Raw genomic sequence first — 9,943 nt, 5'->3', positions numbered from 1 at the left:
ATTCCCTTCAACTGCTCTTCCAAGTCCTTTGCTGTCTCTGACAGAATTACAATGTCATCGGCGAACCTCAAGGTTTTTATTTCTTCTCCATGGATTTTAATACCTACTCCGAATTTTTCTTTTGTTTCCTATACTGCTTGCTCAAAATACAGACTGAATAACATCGGGGAGAGGCTACAACCCTGTCTTACTCCTTTCCCAACCACTGCTTCCCTTTCTTGCCCCTCGACTCTTATAACTGCCATCTGGTTTCTGTACAAACTGTAAATAGCCTTTCGCTCCCTGTATTTTACCCCTGCCACCTTCAGAATTTGAAATAGAGTATTCCAGTTAACATTGTCAAAAGCTTTCTCTAAGTCTACAAATGCTAGAAACGTAGGTTTGCCTTTTCTTAATCTTTCTTCTAAGATAAGTCGTAAGGTCAGTATTGCCTCACGTGTTCCAACATTTCTACGGAATCCAAACTGATCTTCCCCGAGGTCGGCTTCTAACAGTTTTTCCATTCGTCTGTAAATAATTCGTGTTAGTATTTTGCAGCTGTGACTTATTAAACTGATAGTTTGGTAATTTTCACATCTGTAAACACCTGCTTTCTTTGGGATTGGAATTATTATATTCCTCTTGAAGTCTGAGGGTATTTCGCCTGTCTCATACATCGTGCTCACCAGATGGTAGAGTTTTGTCATGACTGGCTCTCCCGAGGCCATCAGTAGTTCAAATGGAATGTTGTCTACTCCCGGGGCCTTGTTTCGACTCAGGTCTTTCAGTGCTCTGTCAAACTCTTCACGCAGTATCTTATCTCCCATTTCGTCTTTATCTACATCCTCTTCCATTTCCATAATATTGTCCTCAAGTACATCGCCCTTGTGTAAACCCTCTATATACTCCTTCCACCTTTCTGCCTTCCCTTCTTTGCTTACAACTGGGTTTCCATCTGAGCTCTTGATATTCATACAAGTGGTTCTCTTCTCTCCAAAGGTCTCTTTAATTTTCCTGTAGGCAGTATCTATCTTACCCCTAGTGAGACAAGCCTCTACATCCTTACATTTGTCCTCTAGCCATCCCTGCTTAGCCATTTTGCACTTCCTGTCGATATCATTTTTGAGACGTTTGTATTCCTTTTTGCCTGCTTCATTTACTGCAGTTTTATATTTTCTCCTTTCATCAATTAAATTCAATATTTCTTCTGTTACCCAAGGATTTCTATTAGCCCTCGTCTTTTTACCTACTTATTCCTCTGCTGCCTTCACTACTTCATCCCTCAGAGCTACCCATTCTTCTTCTACTGTATTTCTTTCCCCCATTCCTGTCAATTGTTCCCTTATGCTCTCCCTGAAACTCTCTACAACCTCTGGTTAACAGTACGTAAAGTTTTGCGATCAATTTTACGCTGGCACGCGTACAAGATCAAGACGGCACAGCAACTGAAACCTCTTGATCTGTAGCAACGTTCTGAATTTGCTCTTCGGTTTCTGGCACGGATCGAAGTTGGATCATAGGTGGCCAGGCAATATTCTATGGAATGACGAGACACATTTTACACTACAGGACGCACCGAACTGCCGAATTCTGGGTGCAGTAAAACCGATTGTTGTGCTCGAAGTGCCGTTGCAGTCGCCGTGTGTGATTGTGTAGTGTGGATTCACAAGCACCTTTATCGTCAGTGCGTTCTTCTTTGAAGTGGATACACCAAGAAGGCCTGTCAGGTTTCCCACGACGTCTGCACATTATCGAGACCTGCTTGTCATTCCTGCTTTGGAAGAGCACAACTGCGTGAAAACTACTGTTTTCATGCAAGATGGGGCAACACCTCAGGTGGCTTGTCCAGTGAAAGATCTGCTTAATGCTACGTTCCATAAACGTGTTATTTTCAGAGGTTTTGTAGATGGGCTGCAAGATGAAGTTATCTTATTCCATGTGACTTTTAGCTGTGGGGATATAAAAAAAAACTTATTTACCAGGGACACTGATCTGAAGGCCAGTCTGCAGGAACACGTTGCTCATATTGCACCAGAACTCCAACAGTCCTTCACGATATTTTATGGATGAGGCATATCGTCGACGCCTGCAATGCTCATACTGAACAAATTGCATAAGCGGCAGTTATTAAAATAAACATTATGGCTTACTCACATGTTTGGCCCATTCTGCCCGCGTCCCATTTTTAATCCATTACATCAATTACATATGGAAACATTAGAAGCCTACACTGGACTTGTGGTATGTTTTGGGAGGCGACAAGCTACTCTTGAGTTACCGCCCTGACAGCAGTCAGCCTAATTAGTGAACCTTCCACTTGACTACCTGTACCATGTGTCTGCTAAATTGATTTCACCCTTTAACCCTTGGAGCCCCAATGATTTCTAGCTGAACCCACCATTATATTAATTTTTTTTGAAGACCCAGAGCCTTTGGCATGGAATCACCGATGATACTGCAAGACAGAGGATTCTAGTGGTATCACCCGACCACGGCATTACTGCACTTGGCCTTCTGTGGCCGGTGTCGGAAACACGCGGTGACGTTACAGTGAAGAAGTACCGTACAGTGGTGACTAAGGAAAACGCATTGAGTTGAGAATGATTTCAAGACAGTTGCGCATATACTATCAAGTGGTTGAGCGAGTCCTTGTGAAATATCCCGATAAAATCTCTGTGATAAGCCGACCGAAGAGCCCTCATTCCCAGGTGCTACAAATTGTAGTCGACTAAACTACAGATGTACTTCTGTGAGTGTAGTGCACTGCAGAAATCACTCATAGCGTTCAGAGCAACAGTCTTCGCGGAGATTGCGCAATGCGATTCTGACAAATTTTATAGTGGCCGTATTGGGAGATCATTGACAGTGAAAGTAAGTACAGGGTGTTTCAAAAATGACCGGTATATTTGAAACGGCAATCAAATCTAAACGAGCAGCGATAGAAATACACCGTTTGTTGCAATATGCTTGGGACAACAGTACATTTCCAGGCGGACAAACTTTCGAAATTACAGTAGTTACAATTTTCAACAACAGATGGCGCTGCAAGTGATGTGGAAGATATAGAAGACAACGCAGTCTGTGGGTGCGCCATTCTGTACGTCGTCTTTCTGCTGTAACCGTGTGCTGTTCACAACGTGCAAGTGTGCTGTAGACAACATGGTTTATTCCTTAGAACAGAGGATTTTTCTGGTGTTGGAATTCCACCGCCTAGAACACAGTGTTGTTGCAACAAGACGAAGTTTTCAACGGAGGTTTAATGTAACCAAAGGACCGAAAAGCGATACAATAAAGGATCTGTTTGAAAAATTTCAACGGACTGGGAACGTGACGGATGAACGTGCTGGAAAGGTAGGGCGACCGCGTACGGCAACCACAGAGGGCAACGCGCAGCTAGTGCAGCAGGTGATCCAACAGTGGCCTCGGATTTCCGTTCCCTGTGTTGCAGCTGCGGTCCAAATGACGCCAACGTCCACGTATCGTCTCATGCGCCAGAGTTTACACCTCTATCCATACAAAATTCAAACGCGGCAACCCCTCAGCGCCGCTACCATTGCTGCACGAGAGACATTCGCTAACGATATAGTGCACAGGATTGATGGCGGCGATATGCATGTGGGCAGCATTTGGTTTACTGACGAAGCTTATTTTTACCTGGACGGCTTCGTCAATAAACAGAACTGGCGCATATGGGGAACCGAAAAGCCCCATGTTGCAGTCCCATCGTCCCTGCATCCTCAAAAAGTACTGGTCTGGGCCGCCATTTCTTCCAAAGGAATCATTGGCCCATTTTTCAGATCCGAAACGATTACTGCATCACGCTATCTGGACATTCTTCGTGAATTTGTGGTGGTACAAACTGCCTTAGACGACACTACGAACACCTCGTGGTTTATGCAAGATGGTGTCCGGCCACATCGCACGGCCGACGTCTTTAATTTCCTGAATGAATATTTCGATGATCGTGTGATTGCTTTGGGCTATCCGAAACATACAGGAGGCGGCGTGGATTGGCCTCCCTATTCGCCAGACATGAACCCCTGTGACTTCTTTCTGTGGGGACACTTGAAAGACCAGGTGTACCGCCGGAATCCAGAAACAATTGAACAGCTGAAGCAGTACATCTCATCTGCATGTGAAGCCATTCTGCCAGACACGTTGTCAAAGCTTTCGGGTAATTTCATTCAGAGACTACGCCATATTATTGCTACGCATGGTGGGTATGTGGAAAATATCATACTATAGAGTTTCCCAGACCGCAGCGCCATCTGTTGTTGAAAATTGTAACTACTGTAATTTCGAAAGTTTGTCTGCCTGAAAATGTACTGTTGTCCCAAGCATATTGCAACAAACGGTGTATTTCTATCGCTGCTCGTTTAGTTTTTATTGCCGTTTCAAATATACCGGTCATTTTTGAAACACCCTGTGTATGTAAGTTATTGCTACATAAATTTGATTTTCTACTACGGGTTTTATGAATATTATCGAAATGAAACCACTGCGATAGTATATAGTTGTGAAAGATAATTTATTAAATTTTAGACTAGTTTTGATTGTTATTTACAACTATAGTTTGTTTTAGGCATTATGCCTTCAAATAAATGTGTGTGAATTCATAAGGGACCTAACTGCTGAGGTTATCGGTCCCTAGACTTACACACTACTGAAACTAACTTATGCTAAGAACAACACACACACCCATGCCCAAGGGAGGACTCGAACCTCCAGCGGGAGGGGCCGCATTATGACTTCATGGAAGCTTCGAGATGTGGGGAATTTTTTTAGCATAAATGCGAAATTACTTTGAAATACATCACATGAAATGATGAATGAAAGGTTGAAAACTATATGTCCCGGTGCTTCCAAAGCGAAACCATCTCTTTTAAAAAAAATTACTGTTTACTTTTCTCCAGTGCTTACTCATAGTCATTGCTTGTTATGATAATAAACGTCAATTATGTGAAAAATTTTAAAACTGTGTTTCTTCGTGTTGTTAGTAGTCATAGTTTGCCTCTGTAGCGTAGCGGTAGCGTTACCGCCTACCACGCGGGGGGACCGTGTTCGATTCCCGGCAGGGGACTGGGTGTCGTGTTTCCTTCATCATCATTGACTCGAAAGTCGCCGAAGTTGTGTCAACTGAAAAGGACTGACAATACGGCGGCCGAACTCCCCCGAATGGGGCTTCCAGGCCAACAATGCCATTTATTTGGTAATCATAGGGTTAACTGATTATTGCTGACAGCCTGCATTAGAGGCTATCACAGTTATGAGAATATAAATGGCCCCCTGTGCTGAAATAATGTTGATGAGAGGTGGCTCAGTGTCATGGCGCATTGTCATCCATGCATCGTTCTTTGGGAATAAGCCGGCCGCGGTGGTCTCGCGGTTCTAGGCGCGCAGTCCGGAACCGTGCGACTGCTACGGTCGCAGGTTCGAATCCTGCCTCGGGCATGGATGTGTGTGATGTCCTTAGGTTAGTTAGGTCTAAGTAGTTCTAAGTTCTAGGGGACTGATGACCACAGCTGTTAAGTCCCATAGTGCTCAGAGCCGTTTGAAACATTTTGGGAACAAGAAGTCCCTTAATGGCTGTAAATGGTCTCAGTTGACTTATCTGGGCAAGAGGACCCAGTCCATTCCATGTAAGCACAGCCCACACCATTATGGAGCCACCATAAGTTTGCACAGTACCTGGTTCACAACTTGGGTCCATGGCTTCGTGGGATCTACGCCATACTCGAACCCTACCATCAGCTCTTACCAACTGAAATCGGGACTCATCTGACTAAGCCAAGGTTTTCCAATCGTCTGGGGTCCAACCGATATGTTGACGAGCCAAGGAGAGGAGCAGCATTCGATGTTGTGCTGTTAGCAAAGTCACTCGGGGCGGTCGTCTGCTGCCATAGCCCTTAACGCCAATTTCGCCGCACTGTGCTAAAGGACACGTTCGTTGTACGTCCCACATTTTGTGCAGTTGTTTCACGCGGTTTTGCTTGTCTACTAGCAATGGCAACACTACGCAAATGCCTCTGCTCTCGGCCGTTAAGTGAAGGCCGTCGGCTACCGCGTTGTCCGTGGTGAGAGGTAGTGCCTGAAATTTGGTATTTTCGGCGCACTATTGACACCAAGGATTTCGGAATATTGACCTCTCTAATTATTTCAGGAATTGAATATCTCATTTGTCTAGCTCCAGCTACCACTCCACTTTGAAAGTCTGTTAATTCTCGTCGTGCGCCCATAATCACGTGAGCAACTTCTTCACATGAATCACCTGAGTACAAATGACAACTCCGCCAATGCAGTACACTTTTATACCTTATTTGCGCGACACTACCGCCATCTGCATATGTGCATATCGCGTCCCATGGCTTTTGTCACCTCCATGTACTTCAGACTGTTCGGCACTTACTTATATGTTCAGTGGCATGAGAGAAAAAGTCATAAAAATTTTAGTACAACATTCTGAGAAGTTGTATGTTGTATTGAGAAACAAAATTATAATGCGTAACAAAACGTTGCTTTCTTTACTGAACCGCCCACAAATGTCCCTAATTTTATTAATGAGACTTGTTTTCTACAACTGTAACACTCGTTTCCGCTGTTTGCTTTCACAAAGTTTCCCCTGTAATCTGCGGAAATAGTTGTTTCGATTTCCAGCAGCTGAAGATAATTTGTGTAGAATTTAACAGAATACTCTACCCGTATAACTTATTTATATCACCTTGTTGTGTTGTTGTGGTCTTCAGTCCTGAGACTGGTTTGATGCAGCTCTCCATGCTACTCTATCCTGTGCAAGCTTCTTCATCTCCCAGTACCTACTGCAGCCTACATCCTTCTGAATCTGCTTAGTGTATTCGTCTCTTGGTCTCCCTCTACGATTTTTACCCCTACACTGCCCTCCAATACTAAATTGGTGATCCCTTGATGCCTCAGAACATGTCCTACCAACCGATCCCTTCTTCTAGTCAAGTTGTGCCACAAGCTCCTCTTCTCCCCAATCCTATTCAGTACCTCCTCATTACTTATGTGATCTACCCATCTAATCTTCAGCATCCTTCTGTAGCACCACATTTCGAAAACTTCTATTCTCTTCTTGTCCAAAATATTTATCGTCCATGTTTCACTTCCATACATGGCTACACTCCGTACAAATACTTTCAGAAACGACTTCCTGACACTTAAATCTATACTCGATGTTAGCAAATTTCTCTTCTTCAGAAACGCTTTCCTTACCAATGGCAGTTTACATTTTACATCCTCTCTACTTCGACCTTCATCAGTTATTTTGCTCCCCAAATAGCAAAACTCCTTTACTACTTTAAGTGTCTCATTTCCTAATCTAATTTCCTCAGCACCACCCAACTTAATTCGACTGCTTTCCATTATCCTCGTTCTTCTTTTGTTGATGTTCATCTTATATCCTCCTTGCAAGACACTGTCCATTCCGTTCAACTGCTTTTCCACGTCCTTTGCTGTCTCTGTCAGCATTACAATATCATCGGCGAACCTAAAAGTTTTTATTTCTTCTCCATGGATTTTAATACCTACTCCGAACGTTTCTTTTGTTTCCTTTACTGCTTGCTCAATATACAGATAGAACAACATCTGGGAGAGGCTACAACCCTGTCTCACTCCCTTCCCAACCACTGCTTCCCTTTCATGCCCCTCGACTCTTATAACTGCCATCTGGTTTCTGTACAAATTGTAAATAGCCTTCCGCTCCCTGTATTTTACCCCTGCCACCTTCAGAATTTAAAAGAAAGTTTTCCAGTCAACATTGTCAAAAGCTTTCTATAAGTCTACGTAGGTTTGCCTTTGTTTTAATCTAGCTTCTAAAATAAGTCGTAGGGTCAGTATTGCCTCACGTGTTGCCATATTTCTATGGAATCCAAACTGATCTTCCCTGAGGTTGGCTTCTACCAGTTTTTCCATTCGTCTGTAAGGAATTCGCGTTAGTATTTTGCAGCCGTGACTTATTAAACTGATAGTTCGGTAATTTTCACATCTGTCAACGCCTGCTTTCTTTGGGATTGGAATTATTATATTCTTCTTGATGTCTGAGGGTATTTCGCCTGTCTCATACATCTTGCTCACCAGATGGTAGAGTTTTGTCAGGACTGGCTCTCCCAAGGCTGTCAGTAGTTATAATGGAATGTTGTCTACTTTCGGGGTCTTGTTTCGACTTAGGTCTTTCAGTGCTCTATCAAACTCTTCACGCAGTATCATATCTCCCATTCCATCTTCATCTACATCCTCTTCCATTTTCATAACATTGCCCTCAATACCCATAGTTAATCAGGTCTTCAGACTTATCGGCAGCAGCATAAATTTTCCAAGAAATCTACAAACACGTTTCTCCACTAGTAAACAAAATGATTTTGTGCCAGCTCAGGTGCAATTAACGTACTTGTAGCTTTCATCACTAATGGTAGTACCGTGCAGAACACACTGTAGCTGACCAGTACACTGTGTGTTGACCAGAGCATCCACAAATATTATAAATATGTATGTATGTATGTGCTTATGTTCAGCATCTCCACCTAAACCACTGAACCCATTTCAACAAACTTGGTACGCATGTGCCTTTCTGTCAGGCAACAATTGCTGTGGGTGTAAGAACTACCTACCTATCATAGTTTAGGAGATATGACGGCATAAGCAACGAGATGCGGGAAAAAAATACTGTATCACTCGTGAAGGTTTAATACATTTATTCTTTACACCAGGGATTCCCTTAGAATCGAATCAACTTAGGGAAATCCGTGACATCGGTTGGTCTTTTGACAGCATTCAACTTCGAAGCGCAACGGGCTGTAGACGAAAACAATGACCATCTCTGGAGCTATGAATATGTGTAGCCATAGAGACGTTTTACAAAATCGCGTTGTAGACACGCGAAGAAGCTGCGCTCATCGTACAGAAACTGTTTCGTAATTTAAAAAGTGATTTCACTAATACATAGAATTTTTCCGATGTTACACTATAAACACAGTTCATTTTCTGTTTTCATCTATAACAGAAAACTGACGCAATGAATACACGAGGTTCAAATGGTTCAAATGGCTCTGAGCACTATGGGGCTTAATATCTGAGGTCATCAGTCCCCCATAACTTAGAACTACTTAAACCTAACTAACCTAAGGACATCACACACATCCATGCCCGAGGCAGGATTCGAACCTGCGACCGTAGCGGTCGCGCGGTTTGAAATAATAACAGCAATATTTCATTAACATAACAAACTCAAAATATTAACACAATTTCAAGGTGGCGCGGTTCCAGATTGAAGCGCCTAGAACCGCTCGGCCACCCCGGCCGGCAACACGTGGAATGCGGTGTTTGTAAGCTAGTTTAACAAACAAAAAAGCAAAAGTATGCTGGTGTCACAAAGTAACACTTCAGTCACAAAGCTGCCCAGTTTTTCCGCATTTCATTTTACATACATCGTGAAGCCATGACATAGTTTCTTAGAACATTATAATGCGGGCAGCCACAGCCCTTAAACTGCATAATGAACGGAAGTAAAACGAACCGCAAGACAGCTGCAACTAGCAAAAACTCTACTGTCACAACCGGTTTCGCTGAATTAAAACAGAATCTTCAGGTGAATTACTTAAGAAGGAAAAGATCCTACGTAATACGTGTGATCAAAATACTAGAAGAATCTTTTTAAAAAATTTTAACCTCTCAATAACAGTGTCAGTATGTTGCGATTTTAGCTTGTGTGTCCTCCATTTCATGGATTCCACAGGGATACGCTTATCGGCCTGACGTTTATTCATAGTGGTGTGCGGGTGAGTGAAGGGGGAAGGGAAGGGTTTAAGAAAGCGTCGGTGGATGGGGTTAGCCATTTACCTCGCTGGAGGCCCCAATTTTGATCATTCCTTATTTATGTGTCTCATTTTCAGTGATTGTATTTATAGCTTTTTTTCTCGTGGAGTGCCACCGTACTATTCCCCTCGATGTT

This window comes from Schistocerca cancellata, chromosome 3 (genome assembly GCF_023864275.1).
Source record: "Schistocerca cancellata isolate TAMUIC-IGC-003103 chromosome 3, iqSchCanc2.1, whole genome shotgun sequence".
NCBI lineage: Eukaryota > Metazoa > Arthropoda > Insecta > Orthoptera > Acrididae > Schistocerca > Schistocerca cancellata.
The sequence above is the reverse complement of the archived record's forward strand: the minus strand, read 5'-3'. Positions refer to the sequence as shown.